This window comes from Microchirus variegatus (assembly GCF_963457635.1).
Source record: "Microchirus variegatus genome assembly, chromosome: 2".
Taxonomy (NCBI): domain Eukaryota; kingdom Metazoa; phylum Chordata; class Actinopteri; order Pleuronectiformes; family Soleidae; genus Microchirus; species Microchirus variegatus.
Window position 1 is genome coordinate 38041107 of NC_139803.1, and position 12376 is coordinate 38053482.

The window sequence follows — 12376 nt, forward strand, 5'->3', positions numbered from 1 at the left end:
GAGTTTTTTTTCATCAACAACCTAACAAACTGTAGAATATAGAAGTCATCACCTACTTTAGTAAGTTTCATTTACATTTATCCAAAAACAAGTGTCTAATTACTTAAAAACTTTTGACATTTCACATTATTCTTAAAGTGATATTGATGTGATGGAGTAAAAATGTTGAACGATGAAGTCGTTCTTGTGTAAATACAGTCAAAACCTCTTAAAACAAGAGGGGTATATTCTGGACTAGAGGGGTTTAGTCTGGCCTAGGCTAATTTATACTCTGGGGTTAAAGCAGTCTCGGCCATAATGTACCCCGGAGTATGATCTGGCACAGGGGTTCTCAAAGTTTTGATACCTGAGGGCCAATTTAGGGACCCAACATTGGACTGAGGGCCGCCAAAGAAAAAAAAAGGGGGAAAAAATAGAAAGAAATCCCATTTGTAATAATTTTAATGACCAGATTGCAGTTCTACAGTTTACACTTATTGGTCTGTATCCAGTTATGTCCAATAAACATTTAACAAGTTTAGTAGCTTCTGGATTAAAACTATCAACTGTAATCCATTGCGGGCCGCCAGAAATGTTTCTGCGGACAGCACTTTGAGAACCAATGATCTAGCATATGCTGCTTTAATCCCGGGTTTATTCTGGAAACACGACTAAGTCGACCTAAATTTGACATAATGTCCTTCAAAATACTCCTCTGTCCATTATAAAGATGTTTCCCATTTCATATCCATCATCATTAATGAAAGACATCCCTGCATAGTGAAATCCAGACTGCAAATCTGCAGTGACCAAAACGGCACTTGTGCAATCCTTCCACGTGACCGTGATCCAGCGTCTTGTGGCGCTCGCATCGCAGACATTAATAATAACCAGCCCCGGATGAGCCTTGGAGTCAATGCCACATTTAATTACTCTCAGAGATGAAGCCAGTCTGGGGCCTCCTCCGATTGTCTGACTCCCTCTCTCTGTATGTGTGTCCAGTACAAAGAGAGGACATTGATCTGTCTCCGTCCAGCCACCTTTGGATGTGCTCATATCTCATTTGAGTGCTGTGATACTCTTAAATGCTCTCTTGTGTGCTGGGTGATGTGTCGGTGAGCTGTGTGAGCCGATGAACCGCGGAGGTGACGCCGCCTCTCGTAACTTGGCCTATCGACCTCGGTCGCTCGCGTCCAACGTTGACCGCATGATTATGGAACTGTGATTTATTCTCCCCTCCTGTGGCTGCCCTCCGTCGCACACCGGCGAGGACGGCTCCACATCCATCACGTACAAATCGCCAAAGAAATTCACATTTATTGCTCTTTTTTTGTGATGCACCAGGAGAAATTCACCAAAACGAAGGAGTCGCAGAAGCAAACACGCGTGGGCCTGTGCTGAGATTTGTGGTCAGTGGTCAGCGGGGATAAAGAAAGAAGGAGCAGCAGCCGTGTCATAAACCTGACATGTAATGCAATGTAATATCCTCTTTGAAATATCGCAGACGAGACCCACTGCACCACCGCGTCGTCAAAAGTGTGTGTGGTCATAACTGGATCCAGCGTTCAGTGTCTCTTTTAGTCCAGTGATTGATACTTTCCCATTCAGCCTTAGAGAAATCCCTGGGAACAGTGCAGCCATTTAGTCGGGGCAGCCTGAGCGATATTGATCTGAAAAGTCTGAAATGAGGGAAATTGAATAGCACCGCAGCTAATTATATTGTAATGAATGCAGGGGAAGGGGGGGGGGGCGAATAACCCCACACATTGTTAGCACTCTCACAGTGCGACCTTGATTGTGACGAGAGGGAAGATGCGAGGCCCTGATAGTTGAAATGCATCGGAGGGAAAATGTCATTTTCCCCCTTCAACACATGAGATTGCGATGGTTAGCACCATGGCTGCGAGATATTGGCAGATCTGTTTCTTAGCGGCGATAGAAATAAACGATTTTTTACAATTGGGGGAAAAAAAAAACATGCAATCAACATGCAATGTCGATTTGTTTGAGCAGCACATTTTCTTCTTGTAATGAAGAAATTATTGACTTGACGTCTGCTCATCAAAAAGACTGCAGGCCTGCAGCCAAGCTCCTCCGTGACACCTGCATCTGCAATGCCTTCTTCCCCTTGTGGTGCACTGATGGCAAGCATCTGGAGCTGTTAACCCCCTCATGGCAGACTGTGGGAATCATGGCGTTTCCCCGCCACTTGGTGGCAATGTTCAGCTGTTGTGAAGGGGAGGAAGGAAGGAAGGTGGTAACACTGCCAGTGATGTGGCAAAAAAAAGAAAAGAAAAGAAAAAGGGAACAGAGCCACTGTCAGGGTTTCTGGTGAATCACAATGCAGCATCAAAATGCAGATACAGCACTACAGCCTTCTGCCTTTACTACCATATTTCTCACAACCTCGTAAAATGCACCAATGTTTTTAAATTGAATTTAAAAATTGTCATTTTGCAGCGTCTCTTTCGCCCACACACGCGCACACGTCGAGGAATAAGAGCGTCCGATATCGCTGCAACACATTCCTTGAGCTTAGTTTGTCCTGACTTTGCAGAGGAAAGTATGACACTGTTGTCCTTTCAAAGAGTATTACATGTGCGTCCGCGTCTCTGATTCACAGTAAATCACTAAATCCAGCTGGATAAACAGAGTCGATTTCAACAAAGTGAAACAAAGTCACACACAAGGGCTCCAAAGAATCCCCCCCCCCCCCCAGCACAGAGCCCCCTGCTTATCAGACTTTGGTCCACATTTAAGAAGTACTGTAGCTGCACAACTGTGTGTGTCTCACACACAAAGTCGAAAGAAGCTCAATGAGACGACGGCTGCAGCCTTAATTGCATTAAGCTCATTGCTGACTCTGGTGAAGCGCTCAGCACTGTCGGGGGTTTGGTATCCTCATTAGAGAGAAGAATCAGTTATGATGAATATTGCTTTAAGAAAATTCAACTCCAACACCCAAAGGATCCCAGAAGGATTTTGCCCAAACGTTGTAAAACCATTAAAACAATTAAAAGAGTGTGTCCATGTCAGGTTTTAACGTATGTGTCGTACCGTTTTCAAGGCCTTAGAGAAGGTTATGAGGTCCTGAAACCTACACATTTGTGTTTATGTTGATTTAAGAGCATCTACGCCTTTATATGTGTCATACTTTGCGATCAAAATGGATATATACACTGTTAACTGAGGTCATAAATCAAGAGGGCGTCAGTTTCTGTGAGTGAGTGATGAGTTACGTTGAAAAGCTTTATTGGAAACAGCTCAGATCTGAGGTGAACTGAGACAGAACATGAGCAAGGAGATGTTTACAGTTGGAAATCCCAGAGTTATCGAGTTATATCTAAGGTTTTGGAGACATCTTCCTCTGCTGATGCCTAGATTCGACCTGCGGAGTCGAGTTATCGGTCCTCTGTTAGATGTTTGTGCTGAGGAATATGTTGCTAATTTAATTCATGAAGGAATTATACGTGTTTCTATTCCAATTGATGGTCTGACGGTTAGGTTGTTGGCATCACGTTTCTTGACTGTGACAGTGTCCACTTTAATAAACAGCCTGTGCAACAACGCAACTCTGAGGAGCTTAAGCACAGATTGAGAGCACGCTGACATAAATCTTTAGCCACACATTTTCCCCCTGACCTGTTAAATATTGCCTCCTCTTGCAAAAAAAAAAAATGAACATAATCAGAATGAGAAACCTGTCAAAACCCCTGTCAACTCTTCCTCCGTTTATGCCTCTTTCTCATTTAGCCACGGCTGATACCAAATCGAGTTATTGCGGCCCCGGGATTGACACAAGATCGATGGCACCACATCTGCAGCGAGGATAGCGAGCATATTTAATATTCCTGGAGCTGCAGGACAGAGCGAGGAGGGGAGGAAAAGGAAGTAAAACCTGAGCAGGCGGCCAGTGTTTCCACTGATGGACCTGTAGATTGTATCTTGTGACCTGGACATGCAGAGATAGCAGTGCACCTCAGACTTATCTATCTCTAACCTGCGTGGCTGGGATTGCCACTGTTGTGTCAAGGGTTCCAGGAAGAGGAAAGAAAACAAGCTTGTCTTCTGTGTGTGTGTGTGTGTACCCTGCAGTCCTTGTGCCTTTCATTACCTTGTTGTTGTTGTTGTTTTTTAATTTGAAGATTAAAACCTGCTCTTTGGTGCATTTAACACTGTGCAGCTGTTACTGGAAGCACAAATACAAGCGGCTATAAATGTGAGCAAGCACACAAACTTCTGCATTACAGAGAGTCCGCTGAATGCGAGTGGTTTCTATTTCACCACTGAACGCATCCAATAGTTTGCTTTCAGTCCCAAGTGCTTCAGATTTTTAGCCTCTTGTACCTTTTTATGTCCTTTATGCATTTATTCATTTTGCCTGCGTTGTTGTTGTTGTATATGTGGTGGAAGTCGATTAATGGCTGGAGGACGATAATTAGTTTTAGTATTTACCATCATGAATGGATGCAACTGTTTAATATTCCACACAAATCCTGAGAATAGTAACACAAAAAAATGATGGGAAGCTCTGCTGTTACTACAATGAATTGAAATGAGCCAAAGACAGATTGAAAGTAAAAACACACTCGACGGCTCTGCAGTCCAAGAGTTCGAAAAATACACAATGCAAATTCTTTATTTTGGCACCATGTTGCACAATCCTGGAGAAGTTTTGACCGTTTCTTGACCATCCCTTTGGTTCTCATTTGGCAAGGGTTGGTTGTGAATAATTCAACTCCAAATGATGCATGGTGGACTTTTCTTGGTAAAGCGCCATCATGTGAAATCCAAATATGTAAATATCTTGCATCAGCTGCTACACTAGCCCCCCCGTCTGTCACTTCCAACTATTTAAATAAAACCCAACAGGAACTTAATTAATTCCTGCAGTGGTTGCAGCCCTTTCCTATGTGACCCCTAAAGGATCACACGTATAGAGCATGGATGCTATATATGTAAACATATAAACCTCATTCTGCTTTTCAAGGAAATATTTCTGAAAATCATCTCATCAATATGTGTAGCCGCACATCTCGGTGTGATTATAGGCTACCGTCTGGTCAGAGCTTCTCACAGTTTTAGCCAGAGGGTTATCTTTGGGTCCAGTGGCCAAACGCCAAAAGAAGAAGAAACCATCCCACTAAATAAAAAAAAAGCTGGCTTTTTTTGGATTTGGATAATTCAGGGAGGCCCTGAGGCACCGCGAAGCCAGAAAGCGGCAACGTCTGTAGTATTGGGAAAGGAGAAAAAAAAAAAAGTTTAGTATCGATAAAGTTTGGTGGATGTGAAGAGACAGGCTCTCTCTCTCTCTCTCTTTTTGGAAAACCTTCAGTTGTCTGTGGAAGTGGAGGAAAGAGTTGTACCCTGGCTGCTCTCAGCAGGAGGTGAGGAATGCTCACCTGAGCATCCTGAGACGATGGATGCAGTCAGGAGGCTCTTTGAAGAAAGACACTGTGGAGGAGATAGGACTACATGAATCTTTCGGGGCAGAGGTAACTGTAAGGACAGGGGTGTTGCAAAATCTGGGACAGTGCCAAGGAATTCAGAAGAAGAAGAAGAAGTCCCACCCTTGGAAGATCTAGAAAGATCTCTGTGGCCAGCAGAAAATGATTGGCTTTCTCCTGAATTCCCATGTGGACAAGAGGGAAGAGACCTTCTCCTGTTCTGGCACACTGGAGGGATAACATATTCAGTCTGGCTTGAAGACCCTTTGGGATCCCACAAGGAGAGCCGATAGATGTGCAGAAGGAATTTCTGGGCTGTACTTCGTTTCCATCTCCTTTTTTTCATATTGTTAAAGCTCCCATAGACCGGAAGTTCCGATTAACCCTGTTTTTTGGTGTGTATCTGCGCCATTACCACGTTTATGAGGTCCTAAAGTTTCTAAACATTTCAGCCACTGCCGAGAATGCTGGGTTTTATTGTATTCTCGGGCTCTGCAAGCGGACTGAAAAAGCCTGTAATTGTAAGAGTAAGGATCCTGTCTCCTGAACAGCAGATCCTCCTGCTCCGGGCACTAGTCCGGGCACATCCGGTTGCGTACATTGAACCGCAGAAGAAGAAGAAGAAGAAGAAGAACGTCCGTTGTGGAGGTGTTTCACTTGCGACAGTGTCTTCTGACTCTGGGTCCAACTTCGGGTCAAAGGCCTAAAAGGGAGTTCACAGTTCTGTCTTCTGGGGGTGAGATTTCAGTCTGAAACAGCGCGACTGACGAGAGCTTCAGTGAGGAGAGATTTGGATCAGCTCGTTTGCAGCAACTAAGAGGTTTTTGACCATAAAAACAAGTTAATGTATGTAAGTAGACCTCCATAACTCACATATGTGCGATAGGACCCTTCTATGGGAGCTATAATTGAAAGAATTGCTTTCTTAACTGTAGAAAAATGTGGTTTTCCAATCATTCTCAGTGCATTTTGTGCTTGAAAGTTGCCTCAACCCACCTTAATGATGGACACAGAATGGCAAAGCAGTGGAACTATTGGCCAAAAGCATCACAATGCCTCACTTCCGATGAAGGCTCTCTCATAAGTTATTCACATATATTCTATTTCTGCTGCTTCCCCCCTCCCTCCCTCCCTCCCTCCTGCTGATCAAATTCAGCTTATGACAAATATAATCATAGATGGGGAGTGACAAGACAGGAATGGAATGAAAAATAAGACGGAAAAGCAAGGGGCTGAGTGAGGATACTGGGGCAGAACGTCGTCTGGGGGGAAACTATGCCAGGGTTATGAAGCCTCCAGGAGGCACAAAAAAAAAACCCCTCTCTTCCTGAAAAACGTTCATAATGTCACTGTGGTTGTAGGAGGATGCTAAGCTTTTACAGTCCCATAAGTGAGAATGACTCGTCCAACGCTTTCAGGTTTTTATGAGAAAATGCCTAAGAGGCATGTAAAACCTACCTTTTATTAAAGACCACTTAAGCATTTTTATGATGCCTAACAGCCCTTGCTGATGGATATAGACACAGCCTCGCTTCTTGCTGGTTTATGAACAGAAATGGCTTGTGTGTGTGTGTGTGAGAGAGCGAGAGAGAGAGAGAGTGAGGTTGTGTTTCTTCTTGAGAATTTATGCCTTTGATCAAATTTGGCCAAAGCGTTGTTCCGGCGATTTTCGAAACACACCGTTTCTGTTAAGAATGTAGCAGAAGGACGGTGGGGGGGAGGTCAACTGTCAATCACAGGGAAAACATTACATGACCCTTTAACCTCACACTTACACCCATAGGGGCCGTACAAGACACATTAGCATGCAGTTCACACAATGCAATGAGATTCTTGTTTTGCCAGGGAATCGGTATCGGTGAGTATTGGTATCGGTCCAATACTGGTCAAAATCACTGGATTGGATATCGGACGGATACAAATCCAAAATATCCTATATTATATGGTCATGTTTGGGCTGGCCTTTGCAGCAAGAAGACCCGGGTTCCCTGGGTTCGAGCCCCAGTTGGAACAGGGGCCTTTCTGCAAGGATTTTGCACGTTCTCCCCGTGTGTGTGGGTTTTCTCCAGGGTTCTCCGGCTTCCTCCCACAGTCCAAAAACATGATTTGGGGATTAGGTGAATTGGTCACTCTAAATTGACCGAGAGTGCGAGTGAATGGTTGTTTGTCTCTATATGTGGCCCTGCGATGGACTGGCGAGGTGTCCAGGGTGTACCACGCCTACCGCCCTATTTCAGCTAAGATAGGCACTGCACCCACCACGCGATGGTTTGGGAGAACAATTGTGGACACAGTTATGTCTTTGAAATAACAAAATGTGTTCTTATAGCAGCTTCATAGCTCATACAATTTATGAACTATGAAGTCCTATACAGTCTATAGGAATTTATGTCCTATAGACCATATCGGACTAATATCGGTATGGGTAGATAGTTTGTGATATCTATATCGGTATTGGGCACAAAAAACTGGTAGAGCTCCACCCTAATCAAAATCAATAAGAAATTTAAAGGTGCATTATGTAATAGATCTAAATCAACTGGCCATAAAATCCTCCTAATATGTCACAGAGACTCAGGAATAATGTTCATATAACAAACTGAACTCACCAACAACAACAGTACAGACAAAATATTTGCATTAAAAAAAATATTTTGCAGACTGCAAATCATGTTTATGTTTTGAAATCATGTTTTGGCATGTGGCGCCACCTACCGCCGTCTACCAATCATTGCAGTCAGTAGAGTCTCAATGGCCGAGCAACCACGGGTTGCCAGTTACGTCAGAAAACGAAACCTAAAAGACCTGAGGAATTTTGAATTTGAATGTAGTAACCGTTTTTGGCCACATTCTTACATATGGCACCTTTAAGTACAGGAGAAGAAACTTGACCTTTCCTTCTCAAATCCTTCCTCCTGCAACGTCCTCACATGTCAAAGAGGGAGGATTACTACATTCACTTATTATACTGATATCATCCTCCACAGAGGGGTTTTAGCTAACACCCATGAGAGATCCCTGACCTGGGTAGGTGACTCCCCTCATGGCCCCCCTGTGCTCCCAGGCGTACAAAACGCTGCATGTTGAGTCTGTGAGTATACGTGGCCATGCCAAAAACCAGTGGCCCTGTGGTTGTGAGGCCAGGCCTCTTCTCTCTATCACCCCCCTCTCTTTCTTCCATCTCTCCGTCCATTTTGTAGTTGCTCTCTCATAGCCTTGGTTTTAATTGCTCTGAAGCTGTGTGCTCACCTCGGGGACCTCAACATGATGTTTTACAGAGCTTTGGGGAGACTGACTATTAATAAATAATGCCTCCCTCCCTGTACACACACACACACACACACTCTCTCTCTATCACATCCCTTTCTCGACTACAGTCGGTTTGCAGAGAGGTAACATTGTCTTTTGGTCACCTGCAGTAAGGCGAGGGCAAAGCGAGTCGGTTCGGAACAAACAACGTAATTCAAAAGGATGGCATTTGCTGTTTATCGTCGCGCCAGCTGCCACCTTTTGAAGTCGCTTCGGCAACGTTTTGTGCATTGTCCATGAAATGCGCTCGGTAATTAAATCCATCCATATCAGGTGTATTATTCCAAAGGTTATTGCATATCACAGAGCCCGATATTGTGTTTTTAACCTTGTGCTTCTCGTTATTAGAGTCGGTAAAAGAGGAATTATAATCGCTTCAGTTTGATTAAAGTCAGCCCAATTCCAAGTGGAACTGGCATCTGTTCATCACTATATTTTCTTACCCACTGTAGCCTTTTTTTTTGCTTTTTGCTGCAAGGAAAGACTTTACACTTTGAAGGTATTCCGCTTTCACCGCTGTATTGACTTTATATCAGGGCTAAATGCTTAAGAAACAACGGTTTCCAGAAAGAAAAAGCTCCACAAAAAACCTGACCATGCATGCTTTTCATTCACTTTCACCCAAAGGAAAATACCTTATCTGTCTCCTTTTTTAAAAATGTTATTTTTTTTTTTTTACTGTTATTTGCCTCAAGCCAGTGGGATTTCTGTTGTTTTCAGTGTCAATATATTAAAACGAGACGGATACTAGCACTAGAAAACCTCACTGTAGCTCAACTTCACTCGTATATAACAATCTCACCGTGTTTTGTACTCAAACAAAAAAGTTAATTTGTATTACAGCGGCAGAATCAGCAGATTGTGACAGTAATGTGAGTCAAGATCGTATGGTGTATAAGTTGAAATAAGAGGAAATAAGAGTTTGATCTTAAAAGCGATTGCACAGTGTGACAGCGATATAGAAATACAATGGTGCTCTCAAAGCCTTTGTTAACTCCATTATTCTCTTTGTGACTGAGACAAAGTGACAACTGGATTTACAGGCTGCTCCCGCTATTCTTACTCCTTTCGTTTTAACCAAGTAATGATGTTAATGAAGCTGTTTTTCATGTGTAATGCACATACGCTGCAGGGGCAGCAACGTATATACTCTTTTAACTATTTTGTTCTCTAAAGTTGTGTTGATAACTTTCTCGGAGAACCCCCCCCCCCCCCCCCCGTTGTCCTGTAATAACCCCCTGCTGCTCCAGCGTGTATTTATACTGCATGCGTGACATGACACCAGCGTCACCTCACAGGTGTCTGACTGCTGTGTCTTTACAACTGTAACCAAAATAAGAACTTCGAAGTGGGAAGTTAGATGACATTAAACAACAACGCGTGGCTAAACACAAAACTCAACAAGTACAAGAACTTTTTTAAATTGTGCGAAACTTTAACGATATTTTCCTTATCTGTGCTACAGGAGCCAACAACCAGCTAATGTACGGACCCGTTCCCGCTGCTCTACCTTCACTCTCCGGGGCGATGGAACTAATTAGACGCTGCAATGCATCATGGTGGAAGGGAACGATATTGAAGTTTTTTAAAAAGGAAGAGAGGGTTTCTGTGAGATTGATCTGGTCCTAAATGATAGAGGAATTGATCACATACCCCCCTCCCCCCTGCATGTGGTGGAAGGAGAGGAGCGATAGGATTCCCTAATGAGGAAGAATAGCCATTAGTGGCAGAGTTAACAGATATGTGGGCAATCTCTCACGCTGATTAAAAAGGCTTATGAGTGCCTTGACGCGTTTGTCCTCCACAATCAGCGCGAACAAGGAGGGAGGGAGGGAGAAGAAATGGAGAGAGATGACGGAGCCAGTATTCTGCAACCACGTGCTGACTTTACGGCTCAGATTCTGGCGATTTTAGGAGTAAAAGAGTGAGAAATAATAACGTGAGATCCCCGATGTGGCATATTCTGTGCAATTATTGCACAAAAAGTTAATTGGAGAATCAATAAATGCAGAATAATCAAAGTACAAATATATACTATATACAGTATATAGTTCAAGTTCAATAAATTGATTGTTGCTGTGGAGAAAGAAAATCTGATTTGTTTTCCTTTAGGAGGAAAACTCAACAAAAGTTTTTTTGGCTGAAAGGAAAAATGCACTTGAATTGAATTGAGGGCTTTTTTTTTTTTGGAGATGGAGCTGAGGTTTTTGAGCCCGAAGTTGCTTCAACCTGCAGGAAGGCGTTTTTTTTATTTTTTATTATATTATATCTGCTTCGAGTGGTGACGCTAACCGATGGAGACAGATCCTGGAGGTGGTGCTGGAGTGCACTGTGCTTGCACTTTCGGATCCCTCCATTCGCATTACGCCCAAAGGTTAACGCGGCGTTATTGATCCGCAATGCTGAATATGCTTTAAAGACATTTTGTCAACTCTCCGTAAACGTCAAATAGACCGTTTTCCCCGCAACATATCAAGATGTGAAAATCGACTTCACTCACTTCGAGCTGTGTCTTGTCAGAATAATGTTTTCACACGGACACATAAATGAACACTCACACCAGTCCTTATGATCCCATTGCCCTTTCTTTTCCTTATGTCGCACAAGCTGCCGATGATTCGATGCTTTCAGCTCCCTCACACCATTAGGCTTGATGAGCAGTGATAAAGTGACTCTCATCTTCCTCCTCTGTTTACTGCTCTTTAGGTTCTCCACTCTAACAGGGGCCAAATCATTTGCCCGATTGTGGACACTGCGTTTCACCACGTTGTGTTAAGCGGGCGGGTTTGAATTTATGTCTTTCATTGTGCCGAGCGAAGGGCCTCCAACCCGAGCTCCCACAGTGTAATAAGATAGATGTGTCAGATACACGACCACACATTCATACAGACAGAGGGAAATCGATGGCCCCTCTTGCTCGAGAGCTTGAAAACAACACAAACAAAATGTAAAAAAACAAAAGAGTGTTGGCCGTGAAACAAGCTCGGCAGCGTCGTCCACTTAACAACCCCCATTAAACATCGCTGCAGAAGAAACGGTTCGCGTTTGAACTCAGATTTATGGCGTTAATAAGTGTTTAGAGTCGCTAACTACCAATCACGAGTCAGGGGGATCTCAGGATTCACGCATTATTTATGAGCAGAGACGCACACGGAGCCTTTAGTCTGCAGAAACCGGGGAAAACGTCGAGTCCTGGTTTCCTCGTGTTTGAAATATTTCATTGGCGATGTGACTGCTGCCAATATGCGCTGAACAAAGCATGTATAGATTTGTACCTGATATTGGTTTTACAGGACGAATTTAGGCTCTCTCTTTGTGGAGTTAGATTTGCGTCAATATTTTCAAACAGCACTTTTTAAGAAGAAAATAAAATATCGATTTAATCAGTCAAAAATGAAGTAGTCACAGGCTTGGACTCGCTGGGCGTCTGGAAATTATAATTGTAGTGTCTAACGTTTGTCAGATCATAAACGTTAGACACTTACAGTTATTTTGACTGAATGTTGACGGTGAAAACTTGGGGAACGAGTTCCAGGCGGACAGCGACAAAAACCTCAGTAGCCAATCAGCAGGCAGCTTCCTAAGGCCCCGCCCAGGGTCGGAATCACAAGCAAAAAACCACGGCGCAAAGAATGTGTGTA